Raw genomic sequence first — 24,637 nt, forward strand, 5'->3', positions numbered from 1 at the left:
CTATTAGGATTTGTTGTTCGCAAATCGTAGGGAAATATCCTCAGTTTACTGCAAATCAAGAACAGTTTGCTTAGATTTGTGCACTTTTCGCTGTGTGAAATTCACAGTAATCGAGATCAAGTGAAGCCTTTTTTTGCGAAAAATGTTCCAGAGTTTAATGTCGTAGAGAATTACGCAATTTGACTCTTCTGAATGCTGGAAACGAATCCCTACAGCATATTGATAGTTTCTTTCAATAAAATATGCAAATCCGAAATGAAATAATCGACATTTAAATTCTGTATGCGGCTATTTTTATAGCCGTTAGGACCGCCCATTATTGAAAAAGCTACAAACGAAATCAGGTAGAAACAAGCCTCTCAACAAAACTTGAATCAGTTTGGATTGTATCGCCACTGCGAGCAGATGTGTTTTGTGTCGTCTGCACGCTTTCGACAAGAGCGATTACGTCACAGCTGCCAGTCATTAGCAGTGGGAAAAAAACAACAGTGGAGAGCATTGCACAATATCAGCCGTTCTAATGGCTCTAAAAGTTTTCTAAAGAACTATTAGGATTTGTTGTTCGCAAATCGTAGGGAAATATCCTCAGTTTACTGCAAATCAAGAACAGTTTGCTTAGATTTGTGCACTTTTCGCTGTGTGAAATTCACAGTAATCGAGATCAAGTGAAGCCTTTTTTTGCGAAAAATGTTCCAGAGTTTAATGTCATAGAGAATTACGCAATTTGACTCTTTTGAATGCTGGAAACGAATCCCTACAGCATATTGATAGTTTCTTTCAATAAAATATGCAAATCCGAAATGAAATAATCGACATTTAAATTCTGTATACGGCTATTTTTATAGCCGTTAGGACCGCCCATTAGTGAAAAAGCTACAAACGAAATCAGGTAGAAACAAGCCTCTCAACAAAACTTGAATCAGTTTGGATTGTATCGCCACTGCGAGCAGATGTGTTTTGTGTCGTCTGCACGCTTTCGACAAGAGCGATTACGTCACAGCTGCCAGTCATTAGCATTGGGAAAAAAAACAACGGTGGAGAGCATTGCACAGTATCAGCCGTTCTAATGGCTCTTAAAAGTTTTCTAAATAACTATTAGGATTTGTTGTTTGCAAATCGTAGGGAAATATCCTCAGTTTACTGCAAATTAAGAATAGTTTGCTTAGATTTGTGCACTTTTCGCTGTGTGAAATTCACAGTAATCGAGATCAAGTGAAGCTTTCTTTGTTTTTGCGAAAAATGTGAAAAAGGGAAATGCGTGCATAGTTCATACAATTGATATTCGGAAGTGTTAAGGAACATGTCAGTTGTTTTCGTATTCACGACATCCAGTTATGTCTCTGACATTACCCACCCGCCTTTTTCTTCTAGCTTTCGAATTGAGATTCGAACGAAACCTGGCTTCCTAGCTTAGATACTTTAATGTAAACACATACCTCTACTTAATTTATCACCCGCCGTTTTTGTCGGTCGAATATCTCCAGCCGTTTGCCGGTTGAATTCTCCAGCCGTATCTCGGTTGAATATCCTTCACCAGCCGTTTGCCGGTTGAATTTTATTCACTACCCGCTGCCGATCCTATTTTTCGCAGGCCGTTTGCTGGTTGAATTCACCAGCCGTTTGCCGGTTGAATATCCTTCACCAGCTGTTTGCGGGTTGAATTTTCTTCACTATCCGCTGCCGACCCTATTTTTCGCCAGCCGTTTGCTGGTTGAATTCACCAGCCGTTTGCCGGTTGAATATCCTTCACCAGCTGTTTGCTGGTTGAATTTCACTCTTGCAACTACGAACTTTCGCGTAAAGAGCACATCAAACACTTGTCACCGCATTGGAAGTATACTTTCCAGGATTGCCGAATCACGTCGGAATTTTCACTCTTGCAATTGCGAACTTTCGCGTAAAGAGCACATCAAATCATTCGTCACCGCATTGGAAGTATACTTTCCAGGATTGCCGAATCACGTCGGAATTTTCACTCTTGCAACTACGAACTTTCGCGTAAAGAGCACATCAAAACATTCGTCACCGCATTGAAAGTAAATTTATATACTTTCCAGGATTGCCGAATCACGTCGGAATTTTCACTCTTGCAACTACGAACTTTAGCGTAAAGAGCACATCAAAACTTGTCACCGCATTGGAAGTATACTTTCCAGGATTGCCGAATCACGTCGGAATTTTCACTCTTGCAACTACGAACTTTCGCGTAAAGAGCACATCAAAACTTGTCACCGCATTGGAAGTATACTTTCCAGGATTGCCGAATCACGTCGGAATTTTCACTCTTGCAACTACGAACTTTCGCGTAAAGAGCACATCAAAACTTGTCACCGCATTGGAAGTATACTTTCCAGGATTGCCGAATCACGTCGGAATTTTCACTCTTGCAACTACGAACTTTCGCGTAAAGAGCACATCAAATCATTCGTCACCGCATTGGAAGTATACTTTCCAGGATTGCCGAATCACGTCGGAATTTTCACTCTTGCAACTACGAACTTTCGCGTAAAGAGCACATCAAAACATTCGTCACCGCATTGAAAGTAAATTTATATACTTTCCAGGATTGCCGAATCACGTCGGAATTTTCACTCTTGCAACTACGAACTTTCGCGTAAAGAGCACATCAAAACATTCGTCACCGCATTGAAAGTATACTTTCCAGGATTGCCGAATCACGTCGGAATTTTCACTCTTGCAACTACGAACTTTCGCGTAAAGAGCACATCAAACACTTGTCACCGCATTGGAAGTATACTTTCCAGGATTGCCGAATCACGTCGGGGTCACCATTTAAATTTTCCAACTGAAAATATCTTCCTACACGAAGTAGGGATTTTTTTTATATTTTTTTTAACTCTCGTTTTCCCTTGTGGAAAACGAGCTCCTTCCAAACGAAGGGATTTCTTTCTTATCGTCAAAAAGAAACACGAGTTGTTTCCTAACTAAAAACAGACTACTTTATTATTTCCATCTTACATCTATATGTACACTTTTCTTATTCTATTACTACACTTCAAACCTCAAAAGGGACAGACAAATATGCTAATTTTACCTGCTGATTTACCTTTATCTTTGCGCGTCTCAATAGACCAATTGATATGGGTTTTCCCATTCAGAGGAGATGCAAAAGAAATAATATATTTATTTCCTGTCTATACTGTGCGCCGATTTTGTCTAGACGCTACATCCTAACAAAACATTATACAAATTTTATAACTCAGCCTATTATTCTAGGATCGGCCTGATTTTACGATTCTTTATGGCCGTCTCGTCAGAAGAAATCTTCCATAAATATTAAAATTAATTCGAGCGTCCGCGACATGGGTCTTATATACTTTCTGCTAGAGTGCCTATAACCAGAGTGACGACAACTGTTCGTTTGGAATGACAGCTTTGTTCCAAACGAGCAAACGACCTGTCAAATACAATGGGAACCTAACGAAACTGCCAACATTTCGGATTAAATGTTTTGATTTGTTGCCAACATTACGGATGAGACGTCGTCACTCTTGTTATAGGCACTCTACTTCCTGCGATCATTTTCAGTGTTCCGGTTCCATGCAATTTTGTAATGACTTGCTATTTTATTAGGGTGCTGAAATTAGAATCACGTAGAAATAATGAAGATAGTCTTTTATAATTTTTACCATATAAAAGATTTTCTGGAATCAATTCGAAATGAAGTTGCCGAATATTCTCGTTGCATGCTAAAATTTTTTCCTTTTCTATACCGTAAATTTGTCTATTTTACAACTAAGCTTTTTACTGAAGCTTTCAGTAATCTTTGCTGGAATACTTCACTATTTTTAAACTATTTACTGAAAATTAGTAAAACTTTAACTGAACCGAGAAAAAGTAATATAATATTTCAAGCTTTACAAACTATGTCAGTGAAATGAAAACCAGTGTTCTGTAATATTTTAACAGGATTCGCTGAAATCCAGTAGTTCGTTGACAGATTACTGTAAAGTGAAAAATATTTTACAGATCGTACAGAGAAGATAATATTTTACAGATCGTAACCGTAAACATTTTTACTAAACACCGAAAGAGAAATTAGGTGTGCACGGTCAAAAGTATTGTCAATACTCCTTGTATTGAAAATAACATTGTCTCGCTATTCGTCTATTGTCGTGCTCAGTTTCTCTGTCATATTTCCAAAGCTTACCTGAATGTAAATACGATATTCCAATCAAAACGCGGTATGTGTGGAGTTTGTTATTCGAAGCTTGGCCGAATTCGTAGCGTCATACCTGGAGACTCATTTTAGATCGTATTCATATTGGTGTGAAGTTTGACTCTGTGCATGCAACTGTCATCTACACTTCATCATCGAAGGTAACGTCAATGCCAATAAAGAACCTTTCCAAAGTGTAGCAAAATTTCAAGAATCCTTCAGTTTACTTAATAAAATTGTTGAATGATCGAATAACTTTTGCGATTTCACGAAGAACTAGTGCTGTGTGTTCTGAGCAGTAGCTGCTTTTTGGAGGAAATCTGTTACGTTAAACGTGAGTGATTTGATCGATCCGTCGCATTCATCGGTGGTAGTTCGATTTTGCTTATCACGAAATTAAAAAAAGTAGACGAACGGAAACCAACTGAAGTGATGTGTTGTTTTTTTTCTTTACTGTGATTAAAACGATAATCATAATGCAACAAATGTGGAACTGAATAAAATATTCCTGGAATGTATTCAACAACTTGGAAAAAAGTGAATCACTTTATGTTGTGCAACTTTGCTTAGGAGACGACTTATCATCTGCAAAATATCCTATCGTTGCACATTAACAGGGAACATAATTTCACCCTTATCCGGCGGCTAGACGGTATAAGATACTGGCTACGTAAGAATTTTGCCTTCAAAAGTTCTGAAAATCTATGGTTTGTCATCTTATCTACCTCCTTTTGTATAAATTGTATTTGATTCACCCGCCCCATTGATGAACAGAAACGAGTTAATTATGTCATCTGTCTGGTCAATTAGCGTTTTTAATACAATGCCTTCGAAGAAAATCATTGGAAATATAGGAAATGTTAAATAAATTTTTTAGTGTTGAACTAATGTTACGAATTAGAAATGCCAAATTCGTTTAAAATTTATTCATTAAGCTTGTCCATGCAATTCATTAATTTCTTTGCGGGCAGTGTGGCTAATTCACTCAAGGTCATACACTAATCGGAAGCCTCATACCGAACACTTGTTAACTAAGAACGTAAGAATAAGTGAAACCAAACATTTTGCATTGTCTAATCATTTTATCAATCTAGAACTATCGACAAAAATGAAGGCGGGGCAGTAGTAAGTTGTGGTCGTAAAAGATAAGAGTTTGGAGTTCAAGTTTAACAATGTTTTCAACATCAACCAAGAGCTATTCTAAATAATAGTAATAATAGTGATAACAATGCAAGATTTTTATAAATCATGCTACTATTCTGAATGTTTTTTCCGATAATTTTTTTGGGAAATGGTCATACTGGAAGCTTTCTCAGCAAGGAAAACCATTCACACCCACTTCAATTTCATTAAATCCTGAGAGGGTGTTGACAAGCATTACTTGAACTAACGTAATCATGATTGAATGTCATAGCGAATACATATGTATGGCTGCTACTGATCCAAGCGAGTGTTCATTCATCAATTGTTTCAATTTTGTACGTCAACTAATGCCGATAAGAACACAAAGCGAGCAACATTCAATTCACTTAGAAGTTGTTGTGCTGCAACATATTGTTGACACAGCCTCGTGATCTATTTTCGATATTCCGTCATTGTTACTCACTATTACGTTAGGGCATTCGATTAGACCGAAACGAAAAACGTCACTACCCAAGGCATAAACACAGCACTGCTACTGTCTGCTTATCACTGGGCTGTGAAGTGCCGTTATATGAATCTTAACCTTGTATTGAGTGGCGTAACCGGTATATAGTGGATGTCAATGGGACAGCGTAATCGGACAAAGAATAGCTATGCAGATATAACATTCTCAACAGAAAGATCTCTTTAAATTTGAATCGAAAGAGCTGTTTGTTTGATTGAAAGCTATGGAAAGCTATGCACTGTTGATGTGGAGCAGAGAAGACACAAGTTTACCTCTCGTAAACCGTTCCTTTTCAATTTCGATGCACGACGTGCGGATGAACTTGTGTTAGAACTTCAGTTGAATTGAAATAAGTTACACCAATGAATCTAAAGCAAAGAGAACAGACATCCAAGCTAGTACAAACTTTTACAAAAAAGCTGTGTAAAGCATGCAAGTAAAATTCTGTTAAACATCATCGTTGCGTACGATTTTGCACGCATCAAGTACCATTGTATGCAAACTCGAGCGCAAGAGCTCATCAGGATTTTTACCGTCACTGCTAATCTCAATCGGATGAACGGGATGAACATATTTTGACAGTTCAGCAGTTAGGTTTATTATCGTGACGTCACAAATTAACAAGCATTCATCCTTGACATTTCAGCGGTACTGTTTACAAACAAGCTTAAACAAAAATCAAAGAACACATCTTAAACAATCATCTTTACACTTTGCAACTAGTCACTTGTATTTAATAAAACCGTATCCAATCGTGAACAAATGTTTTAAAACTCTATTTTGGCGATATGGGCCGTAAATTGTCGCATCCAATTTGACAACAGCAACCGGCGCCGGCCAGGCCCGAACGTAGATCATCTAAGAAATGGGAAGGGATGTTAGTCCAACACTTGTTGTTACTAAAGGCCGTATATACTACTGCGCACTCCACAAGTTTCACTGGAGAGGAATATTTGTTAGTAAAAAATTCAGTATTGGTATTTTTCGCGCGCGACTCAGTATGTTCCGGGTTCAAGATGCTCGGATGCACCACTAAACTCACTGACTTCCCGAAATCATCACCAAATAAAGGTCAACAGATTTCACGCGCGTCTTGATTCTGTATTATTTCCGCTTTATTATTTTAATTATTTATTAAAATAATTAATTGGTTATATTGGTTGATCTGGGCAGCCGGCTACCGAGAAAAATATTAATTTATTTTTTGAAATATTAATATCAAGTGTTTTTTTGCTATGTATTCAATATACCGATATATGTTATCTCTGTTATTAACTTTGTAATATCAAACGGATTTGCGCAATAGTTGATTTTTATCATTCCATTTATAATCTTGAAAGACAATCAATAACATGGAATAAGAAAACATTCCAAATAAAACTTTTCTCTAAAGATAGACGGAAATAGATAGGTTGAATGAAGAGATAATTTAGTAAAATAGAGTAATCAGAAGTGAAACATTGACAATATCTGATAACTGAAAGGAAAAAAAAATCCTGCAATTGTCGCCTTTTACGACATGGAAGCAGGAACCCAGTGGATCTATTCTTGGTTAATTTTTTTTCCGCCGGATTCCACACGGCATCAAGGCTGGTACTGTGGTACTGTCCGGAGAGAGCTAATAGGTACTATCAATCTCCTAGTGGATCCCAGCCCCTTGTATTAGAGAAAATTGGGTGAATTAATTCCACATTTTTTTTTGTGCATATCAGTCGGATCCAAATGATATTCAGGAACTTTGTATGGGACCACAAGACCTTTCCTTTGAATCTAAGTTTGTGAAAATCGGTTCAATCATCTCTGAGAAAAGTGAGTGACAATATTTGTCACACACACACAGAGAGAGAGAGAGAGAGAGAGAGAGCGAGAGAGAGAGAGAGACATTTTCTCAATTCGGTTTGCATTATGCATTTGTATTGTGGCCAACGGTTTTCACGTCTGGAAAATATAGCAAAGGATAAACTCCATGCATACCATAAGGCCATTTTCTGGTCATGTTTTGCATAAATTATAATAAATTATCTTCTGGCTACACGATAGTGTGAAATACCGACTAGTTATACTGATGCACGTTTTGGTTCAACTACGACCATAAAAACAATTTTTGGTTTTCTGCACACGACATTCACGATGAACACGATACAATTTTGTTTTTAACATTTTCCTACTGGAGATCATGATTATGTAATTATCAACGTCCACTTGAATCATGTACAAATATATAGAACATACTGTTGGATGCTTGAAAACGTCGACCACCAACATGTGATTGGACTGCACCATACTGCTAATTGGTTTTCGGTCTCGCTCAAAGGTTAGTTTTGTTTTTAATAACGACATCGGCTATCAAGGGAACACTTAATTTTGTTTTTCAACAGATGCAGATTGTGTCTAGTTGGCATTATTTCAAGAATCAATCTACCTGTTAAAGTTATCGGCAGTTTACATAAATCAATTCTGTGCATCTTGGCATCGATTCAGCATCTTTTATATCGGAAGTAAATGAGTGTGTTTTTTTTATTACGTACGGCAAGAGTAAATTAAAAGCATTGGCATAAAAAGTCGTACGGCGGTTTCAAGCTAATCGCATTCAGTCTGGAATTGATTATCATTTAAAAATAACTAGATACGGTCGTCTTGGACTGGTAAATCTCATTCGAAAAGTAAGCTTAGAATAATCAGAAATAAGGATTAACTGATTTTCTATGAACCGTAATTATTCGCTAACTCCGACTCAGACTTACTGACAGACCGGTGTAAGTAACAGCAGAAAATGTGGCTAAATTAGGACTTGCTCCGATTTGGATGAAACTTTGGACACTTCTTCAGAACGATAAACCATTTGTTTTGCACGGTTGAAGAAACCCATTTGACTCAAGAATAATGCTTAAAAAAGGTGAACGCATTTTTGCATGAAATTTTCTTCAAGCCGTTGTAACTCGGAAACTGTTATTGGTAGAAGAATGCTGTCGGAAAAGAAGTGGTAGTAAATCAATTGGGCACTTTCTTCACACTGAAACATAGTCAAACACTGTTTCAAGGTCAAATTTCAAAATTGACCGACAAAATATCATTGTGGGAAGTTACCTTGAACATTTTTTTATAGTTATTTCTATTTTTATCCTGTTATTGAAACCAACCATACCCGGTGATGCGGCTTTTATCTTTTGAAAACTGCGGTTTGTTACAGCTGAAATTTCTGTTTAATTATTTTTCAAAACTTAAGTTCTTGATGAAATATAGTCAAATACTAGAACATAAAATTTGCTCAGTATCCATAACGAAGAAAAACAGTTTGGAAAAATGATATGCGAATGCAACTATGTAACGAAAACCGCGAAAAAGCTACCGCAGAGACGGAACTCGAACCCGTAACTAACTCCTAACCGGGGAAATTGTTTTGCCAATTAAAGTGCCCTGTATCAGAGTACTGCTAAATGTCACTATCAACGAGCAACTTTACACGACGAAGATTGGAAAGTTTATGTCACTGGACTGCTGCCAACCAGGCTTTACCAATCATCATATATTGAGTGTCTGAGAGCCGATCTGTCATAACTTCAATTCTCTTGATATTATACTCACCAGGACGCTCATTGATTGCCTATGCGATTGATATTATCTTCATTTCTCCTGTCACTGCTTGATTACGATGTGACTAAATATTAATCAAGCAGCGTAAACATTGAATTAAATTCATGTACACCAATAAACTCCGAAATCCGATGACTTTTTACAAAGAACAATGAACTTTATCAATTTATGTTTATGTTAGTACTCTCATGGAATTTTTTTACTTCAACAGGGAATAGGAGAATGAGAGAGAGAACAAAATGCGTCACCTGTCTTTGACTGAGTATACTTCTACTTGGTCATTGAACTATCGAGTGTCTCATTTGACAGACATTTTGACCATACCGATTACAGTTGACGATGATTTTAGTCAGTCTGTCAAGGTCATTTGACATGACTGACAATTTGCAGCTCTGCCCTGTATGTGAAACCACATGAAAAGACAGCCTAATTGACTAGAGGAATCGAGCATGATTCGCTGTGCTCGGGTGCCACGGCATTCAATTATAGTCATAAACCCCCGCCAGAAATCACTACACGTCGTATCGTAAGTCTATCTTCACTGTCTGCTGACGATTATGATCTCACATGCAGGGTAGTTTAATTGGCAAAATAATTTCCCCCGGATAGAAGCTAGCTACGGGTTCGAGTTCCGTCTGTGCGATAGCTTTTCTGCGGTTTTCATTACATAGTTGTATTCGCATGTCATTTTTCCAGGGTGGCAAGTGACCGGGAAAATCGGGAAAACCGGGAAAAAGTCGGAAATTTAATTTCACCGGGAAAAACCGGGAAAAATTTTACCTATGAGTAACAGTTGTTAGCATAATGATTTTTTTTCAACAATTGAAAACTAGAAGAATACCCAAGTTTGCGTTTGAGCGAAATGTTCAGTACAAGTGTTGAAATAACTTATTGTTCATTGGAAAGTGGGCCAACACCCCATGTCTCGTTCAACGATTTTTAGAGGCTTGCAGACAGTTTTAAATCAAACAGAAATCATCAGAGTGTTCTAAGTTGTTATCAATAACAGCATAATGAAAGCTCATTTTGAAAAATAAGGATATTTTGGATGCTTCTGTTAGATTTTTATTAAATTTTTGAATAAGTATTCAACACACCTGCAAAATGTATGGCAAAATCTCTAGGTAACATAGGGCAAATTTTTAGTAAAATTATTGAACATATTTAGGAGCCTTCATGTTTTTAAGTTTGCTAATGATTCATCATAATTTGTCTCAGTAATGTCATCTTGAGACAATACTTGTGTAATGCTTATATTTCTGTGAGATGTCAAAAGGACTCGAAAGATCGGAAGAGTTGTCGACTTTGATCTTATTCACCGTTTACGGGAAGTATTTGAGTTAATTTTTTGAGAGTTGAAACTGGTTTCTGAGGACTAGTATAGAATCTTATAAAGATTTAGAAAATGGATTGATTTGTTCAGTGAATATATGTTGGATATATGGAGCTTCAATAAGGTAATGATTTAAATTATTTACGGCTATTTCTATTTTTCCCAAAACAATTTCAGTGTTTACATTCGATAGTATTCTAGTTGATTAGTTTTAAGCTGATAGAATATATAACTAATTGAACTAATCATTGCTTAATTTAAACCCTGAATGTTATTGATTGATCTGCTAGAATCAAATTAATTGTAGAAGGATTTATCATATAGATAACATAGTTAAGCTATTGGAAATAAAACTGGTTTAAAACCAGTGAAGAGTTCATCATGGAGAACTCGTACTTTCGGATTTTTTTTTCTGATTACTCTACGAGCATTTAGAATTCTATTAGGAAATAAAACAGATCGGTATATTGTGCATTTTAACTGCTATCATTTGATTTATTTGCCCATCAACGCATTGAAATCGTAAACAGTGTTTATTAACTAACAGATACATCAGAAAAACCTGTTTTAATCCACCTAGTGGTGTAATGATGCCTTTCTCATGTATATAATATTGTGGTATTCTATTCAAAATTTTTCTCTTTGATTTTTGAAAGAAACCAAGAGATTGTTTGTGCATTAACTATTATAACATACAGAATAAAATAGTGCTTTGATTGAGTAAGTCATCCTTAAGAAAACGAAATTGGTTCACTGTTATATGCACTTCCGGCACCGGAACCCGAGAACCGGTATAATCAAAGTCGGTTCGTACACCCACCAACTAACATGACACACAAACTCTTCTAGTACGCACTCTAAATTACGGTTTAAATGTTTGTTGCATCCGAAAATATTTTAAGTGACAATGTACAATATTGAACACACATTACCCTATAATTCCGGAACCGAAAGTCGGATCCGGATGAAATTCAGGAATTCCGGATGAAATTCAGGATCACGAGACCTTTCATTTGAATCTAAGTTTGTGGAAATCGGTCAAACCATCGCTGAGAAAAGTGAGTGAGATCCATTTTGGTATATATGACCACTATTTCCGGTACTTCCGGAACCGGATACCGGGAACCAGGATAGCCGGAATCGGCTTGTTTAATTGCCTACTGATAATAACTATCGATTTGTGTAGTTTTGAGACCAGTTTAGAAATTTTTTTTACGTTTTTTGTTTCGCCGGTTTAAGAGACGGTGTACAATATGTAACACACTTTACCCTATAACTCCGGAACCGGAAGTTGGATCCGGATGAAATTCAGGAATTCCGTATGGGACCACGAGACCTTTCATTTGAATCTAAGTTTGTCAAAATCGGTTCAGCCATCTCCGAGTAAACCTAGTGAGATTATTTGACACATACACACACATACACACACACACAGACATTGCTCAGCTCGATGAACTGAGTCGAATGGTATATGACACTTGGTCCTCCGGGCCAATTTTCACTAGTCGGTTTTTCAAGTGATTGCATAACCTTTCTATATGAGAAAGGCAAAAATAGTGTTTTAAAAGAGCTTTAAAAGAGTTTTAAAAGAGTCGTGGCAGCCGAACAGTTTTGCGAAATCTTCTAATACACACATCTAATACATCTAATGATTTTAAATTCAATTCTATTACATGAAAATTTCAAATTTTTGGTCTGACAGGACTTTGTTAATAATTGGTTTTATGGTTTCCATTACAATCACAGCATGATAATTCATCTGAGGGTATCGTTCATTGAACAGATGTGCTTGCAAGCGACATAATTTAAACAGTATATGTCCATATAACAATTTATTGTACCATGGCCGAAACCCTGGCAATGATGATATTATATTAGATTCGCTGTGCCAGCATCAGTGTTGGTGATTGCCGATAATTTGGCAGAAAGTGGCTCAATAATTTTTTTTACATTGTATACAACATTTTCAGTCTGGTAGAATATGCTACAACAACTCACTGTCTCTCAATGCATGAACCGTGAGAGAATTTTTCTACCTTTCTTCACTTCACTTCATACTCTGAGTATTTCACAGTACTCAACTAAATATATATAGTCCGGCAATGATTGGCGCGGTGAGGAATTTACCAAGAGAAAATCGCAAGTTGATAATTATCGCAGATAACTCGACTTTATGATTCTCATACTAGGTCACAATATACAATATTTTAAAACTCTGGTCTGGAGCATTCACAGCTATTTTCATAGAAACAACTTATACAAAGGTACAAAGGTATCGCAATTATCCACTGCTCGTACAGAATCGGATCGCAAAACGAGAATAAACGACCGTTTGTTGCTTCAGAGAGATTCCCATAGCAGCGTTCTAACCCGTGATGCTCAGACAGGTTATCGAGAGAAATTCGCACTGGTGTCCATTCTATGTAGAATGAACCATGACGGTGTTTTGTTGCTGAGATGATATCCGTCTCTCTTTGATGGCACTGATTAAATAGTGTGAAGAGGTGCTAGAGAGCGTTCTTTGATACGATAAAAGCCATCCTTGGCCATAATACCGTTTATAATTTTCCCGCCGAACTGAGATTTCCACTTTCACTTCCGGAAGGAGCGAAGAAAACTCTATACAAAATGATTTGAAGTTGCAAGCATAGATTGTTGTTGTTTTCTCCGAGTGGCAAGCGTTCGTTTTTGGAATTGTTATTCCTTATTGATTTAGTTTCAATCATATGTACTTGAAAAAGACTTTATGCTTTTCTTATATGCACATGTTATTATGAATATTTTCTATTTATACATCGAAATGCCTAGAAAGTATTTGAATCCTATATTAGCGGGCCTATTACACTGATCCTTTTTGGACATGGGATATCTGTTTAAAGTTTGAATTAAAAAATATTTCAAAAAAACTAAACAGGGACGGTTTTAGGCTATTCTAAAAACCGGGAATTTTTATCTCAAAAAACCGGGAAAACCGGGAAAAAAACCGGGAAATTGAAATCGGCAATTCACTTGCCACCCTGTTTTTCCAATCTGTTTTCCTCGTTATGGATACTGATAAAATTCAAAACTAGCTCAGGGCGGCTCTACACACTTCGAAAAACTTTTGTGATTTTACATCTTATTAGATGCACATAAATGGAGCGTCGCAGTTCACGTAAATTTACGTGAAAGAACATTTATTATTGTGTCTAAAATTCCATGACTGAAATTCTTTGAAACAAAACAAAAATGTATACTTTTTTTTTGTTTCGATTATAGAGAATTTAAACTTAGGGTCATTCTCTTCTTCACCTTAAATCTGAACTAAAACTTCTATAGATAAAAAGTAATTAATTTTCTCGTAGAAATCGTCATTTTTTAATTGACACCAATCAAATCAACAAAAATATGGATTCTAAATTTAAGTTTTAATCAAAATTATTTTTGAAAAATTAAAATGGCGTATTTTTAAATTTGATATTTTGGGTTAATATTTGATGCTTCAATTTTTTTACGTTTCGAATTCAGCTCATCAGTGCATTAGCAGATTGTGTTGAACTGCTGATGTCACCTAACTGATCAACATAATCTGCTAAGCAGACCTAGAGTATTTGCAAATCACTTATTTGTACCGAAGTGCAATGTCTATCTATATATCTATCTTTAACCTTTGAAGTTGTTCACCGGGGGTCAGAATAATAAGAAATAAGGGTTAATTGATATTCTACAAATCGTAACTTTCGGTTAAAATTGACACATACTTGCAGACAGACCGATGAATGGAGTTATAATGATGGAAATTTGTAAAATGAAATATTTTTGAGGTGAAACTCATATCCGGAACCTTATCTTATTCGGAGAATTTGTTGAACTAATCCAAAATTTTCATATTCGTTTGTTCTTTGTCGTATTTGTAAATGATCGCATTCTAATTAAACGAAGAGAAACGAAGCATTCTCGTCTTTCACCTCAACAAAAGAGAGTATCAATGCCAACGTCACTCGTTTCTCTACGACAAGACAAACCCAAAATATTTACATGGAAATTGGGCCGAATTTCAATTCTCTTTCTTTTTTCAATATCTTGAAAATCTTTGAAGTTTGGCTATAAACAGTGTCTAAAAATAATTTCACTCCAGAACCACTTTGGAAGTCTAACCTACTATAGGAACGAGCCTAACAGGTAAAAATTATTACTTAGTTTCGGTCATCGATTCTGGAAGCTTTGGTTGGATATCAGTATACGATTTGCCTTGAAAACCGAAAATGAGTGAAAGGAGCGTAAACGAAAGAAAGATCACAGTTTTGAAACTACTGCTCCGCTTTTGTCGTTAACTGGGCTGAATTTGCAAGCGGATCTGAGAGTGACATTTATTTTTGGTCATTTTCGTCTATTTTGAGTAAATAAAAATGACTTTTGTTAGCTCTGCCTAGGATATATCTAGAAATATGTCATTCTAACTAAATTCATTGGTTTCAATGTTTAGAATCATATTCTAGTACTTAATTGACTAATTTTCTGTATGCAAATTTTTCAAAACTGTTTTAGCTGTAACTTTGTGCATGTGACAAACAATGTCACTAATGTCAGAGATGCCTAAACCGATTTTCACAAACTCAGATTCAAATGAAAGGTCTTATGGTTCCATAGGTTGCTATTGAGTTTCACCTTTTTCCGACTTCCGGTTCCGCTATTAGCAGGTAATATGTGCAAATCGATCTCGGATCTTTGAAAACTAAGATGCAAATAAAGGTCTTGAAATTCTTTGAAAAGTCCCCGAAAAATTGATCCAGATTCAGATCTTTCGGTTCCGGCATTACAGCGCGATAAATGAAAAATTTTTATTTTCATGAGTATTTTTTCACAAGTGATGGCAAATGTACAATTTTTTATAAAACTTACTGGTAAATTTGTTTATTTGTTTTTTTTTTGTTTATTTGGAGCAGGGAAAAGCCCGGTGGAGTTAGTTTCTGTCACACTTGCTCTCCAACAGGCATAAAACCTCCTCATCTTTAGCATCAACAGATTGCAATCATCCAAATGATACATTTCACTTAAACATAGCACTAAACTAACTAAAACTAAAAGTAATTAGATAGTAACCCTAGGAACAATTTCTTGATATCGTTTCGTGATAGATTAAAGTCGAATGAATTGGAACAGTGGTTGAATATTCGGCACATGCTGGCAAAAGGCTCGTTATACCCATAATTAGTTCTAGCATAGGGGGTCCTAGGAAAAGAATAGTTTCTACGATTACGGCGATGGATATCTATTTGTAGAAGTTGTAAGAGCTCGGAGCAGTCTATTCTTGATTGGAGGAGATTAGCCACAAAAGTAGCCTTGCTGACATCGCGACGGACAGATAACAAATCGAGGTCAATCAGTTTGCATCTGGCATGGTAACTTGGGAGGTTCCAAGGGTTTCACCAAGGAAGCCGACGCAGAGCAAATCGAACAAATTTCCGTTGAATTGCTTCAATGCGTTGGGTATCGTTTTGGTAGTACGGTGACCAGACAACCGAGGCGTATTCGAGCGTAGAGCGAACTAAGGCACAATATAATGCTTTCAAGCAAGGTACATCATCGAATTCTTTAGTAACGCGGAAAATGAATCCTAGCAGCTTGGAGGCTTTGGAGATAGTAAACTCAATGTGTTCCTTGAAATTTAACTTAGAGTCCAGGAGGACACCAAGGTCCTTCACAGACGATGTACGTTCCAGAACAATTTGCGAAATATTATAGTTGAAACTGACTATAGACTGTTTGCGACTAAAAGAGATGACGGAGCATTTGGAGGCGTTGATTCTGTTGATATTCACCAGTTAGTCAAATTATTCAACTGCTCTTGTAGGAACTCTGCGTCAGCTGTGGATTTGATGACATAAAATAATTTGAAGTCATCGGCGAACGATAGTTTCATGCACTTGATCGAAAAATTTAGATCGTTGAGATAAAGTAAAAATATAAACGGTCCAAGGTGACTTCCTTAAGGAACTCCAGAGGTAACGGCGAATGATAAGGTGGTACAGTCTCCTATTTTCGCTATCATTTTGCGACCAGTGAGATATGAGTGAAGCCAATTCAGATATGACCCGTTAAATCCTAGTCTATTTAACTTTAAGATTGTTATTTGATGATTAATCTTGTCGAACGCAGTGGAGAAATCGGTGTAGATAGAATCTACCTGTAGTCGTGATTGTAACGAACGTGTGATAGATGATCAATCTAATTGGTAGAGTTAGTGGATATATAAATCTACTTTGAGACTACTAGTCCCCGGTTTCCGCACCGGTAATAGCGAAGAAAAGCTACAAAAACGTAACCGTAAACCAATTTTCACAAATCGTATTCAAATTGAAGCTCTCATTGTCTTGAAAGATATCGCCTATTTCATACAGATTAGACTTTCGGTTCCGAAATTATAGCGCGATGAGTGTCAAAACTTTCAAAATGTCATATAAAATTATGAAAAACCGGTACGCATCAGTACGTACTGGTACGGAAGAAGAAAACTCTACCGCCTAGCACACAGTGTGCTTTGTTCAATTTTGTTAAGCGTGCAGTGTTACCACATTTAAATCTATATTAACTTGACATAACTGTTCACAAATTGAAAACGGCTATGGTAGTTTATACCCAAAGAAAGTTTTTAATTTTATTCAAGTTTGAAAAAATAGATTGACAGAATCTTTTAGTTATGGTTTTGAAAATATAAGTAATATGAGAAAGGCATCATTACCCAACTAGTTGGGTAAAAAAAGGTTTTTTTATTTTTTTTACGGTTATTTATCTGATTCTTGAATAGCATTCAACTTCTTTTTTCGGTGTATATTTTTTTAGAGCACAATTTAATTACAAGTTACAGTTTGCGAGTTACTACCATTTCAAGGAAGGGCATGCAAGTAATGCATTTGTCCTTTTATGAATCACTTCTGAGCTGAGTCGTGTAGAATTAATGGTTTGGCATATTGAACTTTCATCCAAATCGGATGAAGTCGAACCTATTTTCTCCACTTTTACTTTTGTTAGCTTCTGGAATTGCTCTCTGGAGGAATAGTTGGGGATTCAATAAAGAAATTTGTTCACATTTTGAGTAATTTCGATATTTTCAGGTGTGGTCGGCGTTAAAACCTAGTCACTTTGTATTTCCTTCATTCATGGGGCTCTTTTTGTCACAACAACTCACTGGTTTGATCTATTAAAATCAGTAAGCCTATTTCCAGAAACAATGACATCGGACTACGAATGAAAACTGTAGTATACCGTTGCCAGAAATTTTTTATATATCACTGTATACAAGAATACATTGTAGTCGGTCAAATTGACCGGCGTTTGGAACGTTTAGTGTTAAGCCATCTGGTCAACCATGAATGACATAAATATCTATTTCTGTGGAACACAACTACAGTTTAAAATTGTTCGATGTGCACCTCGAAGCTTCGGTGTAAAAGTCAATTTTCCGACAATAAAGGCAATTAGGCACGATGGACTAACGCAATAAAGCTTAGATAAACTGGTGAATAAAAATGATATCAAACCACTATGAATAGGTAGTACGTTTCATTGTCCGAATGATAAACGTGTCGTATTACGACACGAAACATAATGAATCTATTGAATTTGCTCAACTTGTTCCATTTGGACCTTTTTACAAACCGATGATATTATAAAGCATCCGGTCTTCATAAAAAAACACAATTGTGACAACGAACGAAGTCTAGTTTTTGTAATCACTCGCAAATATTCACCAATTGTATAAATTTCCTCGACGGTCGTTTTGATTTTGATTCTCTTCAATATTGCGCGATGTATCAGTTCACCACGTTACTACAAATTGGCTTGCTTTTGATCATAGCTTTGTTTGCCTTTACTTCGATAGGGTAAGTGAAACATTGTTTGCTGAAGAAAAATCGTAACACATTTTCATAGTCAGCAGGACGGTCTGATGTTTGGATCATTAAATGCTACAAAATCGGCCAGTGTTGGTTCAAATTCTCAGCCACCTAGTAATGCTAAGGATACAATACCAACCGATATGCACCTTTAGAAAAGGATTCTAGCTATTAGTGCAAAATTAATGCAATAAACGAATGAGAAAACTGTGAGAAAAACTTGGTTTTTGTGATGGTGAAATAGTAAGTTGAAAAGCGCATAGTAAAATTCGGATGAAAAGTAAGATTATCGCCTTTTATGTAGCTCCCCTGGATTCGATCCCCAACTCTGCACCGATTTTGTCCATCTAATATCCAAATGAAAGGTGTTAAGGTCCCATTAAAACTGCTCGTTTTTCAATCAGATCCGACTTCCGATTCACGAGATACAGGTTGATTAATGTAAAAATGGCACAAATCTCCAAATAACTAGGAGAACGTGCCACTTGAGCCAATTAGTTCTGTTTCCTGACGATACCAAAATATCGTCAAAGTTAGGCTCAAAACTATTTCAATTTATTCGTCATAATAATTCATGGACATACGAACTATGTTGGGTTATGATGGTCTCTGAATACCGTTTCTGGAAGTATCATAAATAATGACAAAAAATTTAAAGAGGAACTCACTTCTTCATCTCATGGAATGCTTAATCGATTGTCACACGCTTAGATTAAAAGGAAAATTTTTCATGGTTTCGTTGAATTTCTCTTTTCGATTCAACTTACTGTTCCGAAATTACAATTTCATTCTGTCATTTAAAAGGACGGTCATTAAAATAATTTCGTGAAAACTGAAAACATCGAAAAATATTCACGCAAAAAACACATGCGGATTGATAAAAAAGGTATCATCTCACTGCTTGGAGGATTAGGCACGTTTTTTTCTTTATCGCTCTATATGGCAGGTTGCAATTTCACACACTTTACTCTGTAATTCCGGAACCGGAAGTCAGATCTGAATAAAATTCTTCATCAACTTAAGGAAACATAATACTTTTCATTTGAATTTGAGTTTGCGAAGGTCGGTTTAGCCGTGAGAAATTGGAGTGATTTCCGCTTTTGGAGCTCACGAGCACTTTTCTGGTACTTCCAGAACTAGGAATTTGGTAATAAACCATACCTGCCTAATTGAAGAATTATACGTCTATTTTAATGTATTTGGATCGATTGTTCTGTGTCATGTATAAAAATACCAACCCATACACAACTTGACAGAAATGAGCCTGTTTCATATGTGTTCCACTGAATTCAGGACGGCAATAGCGTACCTAAACAATACGGGTGCAATGAATTACGAAACAAAAAGATTACAAGAGAAACCAGTACTTCATTACGTTATTTACGGTCACTGTGTATGCGTCCAGCAATATATTTAAAAGGAGCGTAATTTTCATTTTTCTTTGCGTTTCGCCTTCGGCTCGTCAGTGCTTAAAGCAGTTCAAATTGAACTGCCATCTCGTGCCTAGCAGTTCAACTTAAACCGCTAAGCAGACGAAATGCTTACACAACTTATGTTACGCTTTTGGATATTACACAGAAGTGTAATATCCTTTCTGACGTAATTTTCATATTGTGACTCACGCAAGAACTCCTGAATAAAATGAAAATATTGAGATTTTTTCTAACAGCGCTGCATAGCAATAAACTCATCAATAACACACATCATAAATCTCCAAACATGCGTATTTTGTAATCTTTCTATCTTATAATTCACTCTGCCCAAAGTCTTCTCTTTGTTCTGAAAAGATAATTATTTGTAGTAATTGATAGAGTTAGAAATGAAGTGTTTTTTGAAATGTGGTGTGTGACTAAAGACTACCTAACGTATTTAGTTGTATCAATGAAAACGCAAGGAATCACTAGCCATTTGAAGGAGTATTTGCTATCAGATGATCTTCTAACGACTTGGATAAAGATAAGGGAACCATAGATTTAAGCTTGGTTTGCAAATTAGTAGTATTGTTCTTCAAGATTCAGTAGAATAGATTACTTCACGTTCATTGTTCATTGAAATGTGATGAACCACTTTTAAACCTTCTATTGATGAAAAAAGAAAAAATATACTTATACTAAACCATAGTTGATTGATAAGTTACATCATAATTATTCTATTAATGTCAAGAAATGCTAGCAAAATTTATTTTTCTTATTTAAATATAAAAATTCAAACCGCAGATTGTCGAAAAACAGATACGTTATTTCCAAATGTTACTCCATTTACGACACCATTGTGGAACCAGAGAACCAAAACTTTTACTTATATTCTCGATGTCTAGGAGCTGTCAAGTTGTCCACGGGTTGAAAAATACGCTCCTTAAAATAAAATTTTTATGCTTATCAGCCTATAATTCCGGAACCGGAAGTCGCATCCGGATGACATTTGGTAGAATTGAAAGCATGGAAATGTAAGACTTATTAAGCTTCCCAAGTAGTAATTAAAACTTGTTAAAATTGGCATGTTTCATAATTGCTACAGAACGGTTATACATGTTGGATATGTTAACAGATCGGCTGAAAAGTTCGTATCGTTTCTATGAGAGGGCGCCACTAGAATTAAATCCATACCATTTTCAGTTAGTACCAACCTTCAAAAGACACGTGTATAAATTTGACAGCTGTCTGATTATTAGTTTGTGAGATATTGCATTTTGAGTGAAGCTACTTTTGTTATTGTGAAAAAAATGGAAAAAAGGAATTTCGTGTGTTGATGAAATACTACTTTTTGATGAAAAAAAGTGCCGCCGATACCAAAAAATGGCTTGATGAGTGTTATCCAGACTCTGCACCGGGCGAAGCAACAATTCGTAAGTGATTTGCAAAATTTCCTACTGGTCATATGAGCACCGAAGACGATGAACGCAGTGGACGTCCAAAAAAGGCTGTTACCGATGAAAACGAGAAAAAAAATCCACAAAATGATTTTCAATGACCGTAAAGTGAAGTTGATCGAGATAGCTGACACCCTAAAGATATCAAAGGAACGTGTTGGACATATTATTCACGAATATTTGGGTATGAGAAAGCTTTGTGCAAAATGGGTGCCGCGTGAGCTCACAATCACAATGTCACAAGTCGATGAAAACCATGCTGAAATTGAACGAATTGGACTTCGAATTGCTCCCTTATCCACCGTATTCTCCAGATTTGGCCCCCAGTGACTTTTTCCTGTTCTCAGACCTCAAGAGAATGCTCGCTGGTAAAAAATTTAGAAGCAATGAAGAGGTAATCGCTGAAACTGAGGCCTATTTTGTAGCAAAGTACAAATCGTACTACAAAAATGGTATCGAAAAGTTGGAAGATCGCTATAATCGCTGTATCGCCTCTGATGGCAATTATGTTGAATAATAGAAACGAATTTTGGCAAAAAAAATGTGTGTTTCTATTAAACGATACGAACTTTTCAGCCGAACTGTTAGATAAATTGTTTTACACGTTTTTGTCACAAATTGTGAAAATCATTCGAATTACTGCTTATGAAACCAACTCAAAAACCTGAAAGGATTATGTTCCACATCGGTTTTTTTCAACTGACTCTACAATAAGTTCATTTGAGTAGTTTCATTTTCGGTTTCTGCTTGAAAAATATTACTGCTATGAAAAATTTCAAACAAGAAACTTGTTGCACAACATGCAAACAAACTGCGCTTTTTCAATCGCACAATCGTTACGAGAAGCGAGTTGCGAGTTTGCTGCTTGGGTTGTAAAAATCGGATGAGCGGTCTCTGAGAAAAATGAGTTTTTTTCATTTTTTGCACATTTCACCCTGTTACTCCCGAACCAGAAGTTTGATACGGGTAAAATTCAATAGCAATCTATGGGATCAAGAGACCTTTAATTTGAATCTAAGTTCTTGATAATCGGTCCAGCCATCTCTGAAAAAACACACACACACACAAACATTTTGCGTACTTGACGAACTGAGTTGAATGGTATAAAACACTCGACCCCTCGGTTTTGTCGGTTACGTCACTTATCCTCGTGCCACTTGAGCCAATTAGTTCTGATTCTGAAGCTTGTTAAAATCAGTTCATCCAATGGAGCAGTAAGAAAAATCATCGAAAGGTGCACGAACATACATACATACACATACACCCATACACATACTTACACATTTTACGATCTCATCGAGCTGAGCTGAGCATAGGTCGATTTTTCCAGCAGTTCTATTACGTTTCTATAGAGAAAGGCAAAAACAAAACTTAATCGTTTTTCTTTGTTGAACATTTATGACATCGTAAAAATCGAAAAAATCGAAAAAATCACATTTTGCGTCTCACAAAAACATTTTTCTTCTTGACTTTTTGACTTTGACATGGATGTCAGAAAAAAAGCTATCTAAAAAAAATCTTTTTTAATCCTAGTGGTGTAATGGTGCCTTTCTCATATTACCTATATTTTCAAAAACATCACTAGAAAAATCTGTTAAACTTGAATAAATCAAAAACTTCCTTTGGATATAAACTACCATAGCCTACCATTTAAATGTGACAACCCGGCACATTATACAAAATTGAACAAACCACGCTGTGTTCTAGGCGGTGGTGTTGTCTTCTGCCGTACCGGTTTTGCATTGTCATTTTGTATGACAGTTAAAAAACGTGATTAATCCACCTAGCAGTGAGATGATACCTTTTTTTATCAATACACATGTGTTTTTGCATGGATATTCTTAGGTGTTTTAGTTCTCATGACATTATTTTAATTATCGTCGTTTTAAACGGCAAATTGAGATTTTAATCACTCATTGCCCTGAAATGCCGAAACTGCAAAACATATCGAATTTCAATCTTAGCGTGCGACAATCGATTGAACATTCCATGAGATGTCGAAGTAAGTTCCACTTTAGAGTTTTTCGTCATTATTTATGGTACTTCCAGAGCCGCTATTCAGGAATTAGCATAGCCCAAAATGATTCGAATGGCCATAAATTATTACGCCAAACAATTTACATGAAATTTATAAACTCATCATCTGTAATTCCAGAATCGGATAAAATTCACCAATTTTGTATGGGACCTTAAGTCCTGTAATATTTGTTTTTGAAGTTCGATTTGGTCTCTTTTGAGAAAATGATTGAGCTTTGAGAATCGATTCGATACTGGAACCGGAATTCTAAAATCGGTGTAGCCGAAATCAGTTAAATTCACCTGAGGAGTGTGTAGACATCTTTGAGAAATTGTAGTGCGAATTTAAATTTGGGGGTACATTCCGAATCCAAAAACGAATACCGCTCAAACTGAAATAAATTTATTTGGTAATCGACTATCCAAATCTGCAAACCCGATAAACCTGATTAATTTATGTGAAATGAACATTTTTATACTAATCACCCTGCAATTTCTAAACCAGAAGTCGGATCTGACTAAAAAGTAAGAGGTTTTATAGGATTTTAAGACCTCTCATAGATGATTCTTAGATATCATTTGAATCTTAGATCGGTTCAGCCATCTACGAGAAAAATTAATTGCATTATTTTAATTTCGTTTCACATATCATCCTGTGGTTCCGCAATCAGAAGTCGGATCCAAACGTAATTCAGGAACCTTGTTTGGGAGTATACGACTTTTCATATGAATCTGAGTTTGTAGAAAACGGTTTAAACATCTCCGAGAAAATTGAGTGAAATTATTTGTCACATTTGGAAGTCATGTTCTTCCAGCATTTATTGCTGTAAATAGTTTAAATCAATATAATTATGGAATTACTTCCAACTCGATAATGCTGGTATCATCTGGTTTACATATGCCATATTCGAAAGATCATGTTGCCAAAAATGAACCGTGCTAAAATTGGTCCGAGGCAAATTGTCATAAAAAAGGATGCTGTACACAGTCTTTCTGGTACTTAGAAACAATTATATGTAACAGTATAAAAAATCGTGTTTCATGTTGCTCCCAAGCATTGCTTTTTCATACAGCGCTCAAAATTCCTTCTACTGGAATAAGGCTTACACAAAAATATCGATAT

The 24,637-nt window shown here is 36.1% G+C and overlaps 1 protein-coding gene across 4 annotated transcripts in view; it reads left to right on the forward strand.

Moving 5' to 3' along the window:
- Window positions 1-4,328: 4,328 nt before the first annotated feature.
- LOC131439539 (hyccin) overlaps window positions 4,329-24,637 on the forward strand; it is a 63,166-nt gene continuing 42,857 nt past the window's right edge. For 2 of the 4 annotated variants that reach the window (XM_058610677.1, XM_058610674.1), the window contains exon 1: window positions 4,329-4,514. The gene's annotated coding sequence lies outside the window, so the exon portion shown is untranslated. The other 2 variants (XM_058610675.1, XM_058610676.1) reach the window with 2 other exon arrangements.

The sequence above is a fragment of the Malaya genurostris genome, chromosome 3 (assembly GCF_030247185.1).
Source record: "Malaya genurostris strain Urasoe2022 chromosome 3, Malgen_1.1, whole genome shotgun sequence".
Classification (NCBI taxonomy): Eukaryota; Metazoa; Arthropoda; class Insecta; order Diptera; family Culicidae; genus Malaya; species Malaya genurostris.